General features: G+C 50.5%; 1 non-coding gene across 1 annotated transcript; it reads left to right on the top strand.

The window, feature by feature from the left end:
• The first annotated feature begins 1075 nt into the window (after positions 1–1075).
• Positions 1076–1230, top strand: LOC143154445 (5.8S ribosomal RNA). The gene has a single exon (XR_012994092.1). It is a non-coding gene; the product is annotated as a 5.8S ribosomal RNA (ribosomal RNA).
• The last annotated feature ends 1270 nt before the right edge of the window (positions 1231–2500 follow it).

The raw sequence follows: 2500 nt of genomic DNA, 5'->3' as shown, positions 1-2500 counted from the left end.
GGGCGCTATTGCGTTTCTCCCGTCCGTCACCGTTGGCCGTGCGTGAAAGCGTAGAGAGCCCTGCAGCCAAAGATTCTCTCGACAAACGGGATGATAACGGTAGGTGGACGCTTGCGCGAGGTGCGGTAGTCGTCGGTCTCTCTATCTATCCGAGGAGGAAAAATAAAAAAGAAATACGTCCATTACTTTGTCTATTCAACAACCCAACAGCGAGGTGTTGATACGCACAAAATAAATAAATAAAGAGAAACGTCCATTACTTTGTGCAAGATATATAATAATTCGAGGGTAGTTCCCGAGAATAATAATAATGAAACGAGAACGATTGAACGGAAAAAAGAAAGAGAGATCGGTCGTTGCACGACTATTTGTCACCCGCCGTCTATTCTTCCGTGAAGCCTCGGTCGTGAAGAAAGATGCTGACTGCACGTGTGCTCGCTCGTCGAAGCCAGGCTCGAGTAAAAGCGCCCGAGAGTATAACCGAGGAGGAACGAGACGCCGTCGGACTTTGTTCCGCAACGTTCTTTGCGTTTTCTCTCGCATCCCGCTTTCTCCTGACTTTCGTCGATTTCTAACGAAACGTCCTGCTGATTGGAACCTCTGCACGAGGACCCCGGGTAACCACTGACGATCGCGTCGATGTGCGTCCGAAGACTTCGGGAGGACCGGCTGTGAAGCTCGGATAGCGAGTCGGACACCCATGCACCGCGTCGAATGCGGTTTGAAGTTGGGACGAAAGACCGATTCGAGCCGGCTGCGAGTCCTTTTTCGAATCTGGACGCTCCCACGTGCGTTCGTCAGCTCAATCGGTGAGGACTGTGGTTCCTTTGATCGGGATTATCCCCGCGGTTCCACATCCCACGATTCATGATGGTTTTTCAATGTACTTTGCACCCGGCCGTCGAATGATTCGCGTTCATGTGCGCGAACTTTCGACGTGTTCCGTCAGTCGGGACTTTGTGTCGTCAATTTGGCGACGCCCAAGCCTCCTTCTTTCTACGTTTGGTCGGAGGCGCGGGCATCGATTTTCAAAACTAGAACCAAAGAGAATTTAAACGCAAAATTGCATAACGATTACCCTGAACGGTGGATCACTTGGCTCGTGGATCGATGAAGAACGCAGCTAATTGCGTGTCAACGTGTGAACTGCAGGACACATGAACATCGACATTTCGAACGCACATTGCGGTCCACGGATAAAATTCCTGGACCACGCCTGGCTGAGGGTCGTTCACATAACCTAATACTGCTTGCGTTGCTATCCAATCCCCGCCGTCGTTTCCGGAGAGAATGGAAACGTTTCAGAGTCGGGTGTGTACGGAGATGCTTACGTACGAGCGAAAGATGGGCAGTTCGTTGGCGATTGTCGCGGACGTGCGAAAATAACGATTTGCCTGCGCGTCTCCATATGTAATCGTTCGGACTCGCGAGAGTGTTGCGGCGTCGCGCGTCGACTTAATACGACCGCCCGTGAACACCGCTCCCTACGATTACTTTGAAGTTTGCGCGCGCATATATTCGTCTTTCGCCCGAATCGAATTTTGCCGCGCTCCCAACGTTGCCTGAAATGATTTTTACGTCGAGAAAGGAACACGAATCGAGAGACTAATAGAGGACAAAAATGAATCACCCCACCACGTGAAATGTGGCATTTGTTAATAGTCGTCGTTCGCACAGCCCCAGGGATTTGTCGGCCAGCGGGGGTCGTCGTTGCCCGCGATGTCACATCAAATTTACCGCGACCACTATCGAGGGAGGTCTTTATCTTCGAACGTTGAAGACTTCGGCCACGTTCGTCGAATCGAATTTTTGACCCGTCGATGTGGTTCGTTTGGTAAGAGATATGCTCGTGCGTGCAAACGTTTCTGAACCTTCGGTGCTGTACTTAAAATCCTCTTTGGAGCGGCTCGAACGCAACGACAAACTTTGCCACAATGAAGGGAAACTGCTGAAGGGAAAGCGAGAGGTTGGTCACCCCATGTCTCTGTTGTCGATCGTGAGACCGCGCGTATAACCGGTCGTCCAGTCCACGACAACTTTTTCGAATTCATCTCGGACTTGCTAACACCGGGTTCTCTTATCCTCCTCCTCCTTCTCTTCGTTCTGCTCTGGAGAATAGGAGTCAGATCGAGAGTGAGCGAGAGAGGGGAAGAATAAGTAGAATCGAAGTCGACGCGTGTTAGTAGTATTCCTTTAGTATGTTTTACTGGAAAAGCAACGGACGGACGTTAAAATTTCAACCGGTTAAACGTCTAGCGAGCGTTTCGCATCGAATTTCAGTTAGAGAGACACTTTGGCGAGGTGCTTGAAAATCTCTCCTTGTCACCGAGAAAACAGCAGGCTTCCTTTTCTTCGGTTCAACGCGAAGAACTCTCTCAATCGACAGAACCATGTAAGCGTCACCGATGGGATTTTGCGTCGGGCGACGCCGTACGTGTGGGAATGCGGTGAAAAGAAAAGAATCTGCGTGAGAGATAGGGAGAAAATGCTCGTCGAGCGC

This window comes from Ptiloglossa arizonensis, unplaced genomic scaffold (genome assembly GCF_051014685.1).
Source record: "Ptiloglossa arizonensis isolate GNS036 unplaced genomic scaffold, iyPtiAriz1_principal scaffold0023, whole genome shotgun sequence".
Classification (NCBI taxonomy): Eukaryota; Metazoa; Arthropoda; class Insecta; order Hymenoptera; family Colletidae; genus Ptiloglossa; species Ptiloglossa arizonensis.
This window is presented reverse-complemented; position numbering and strand designations above follow the sequence as displayed.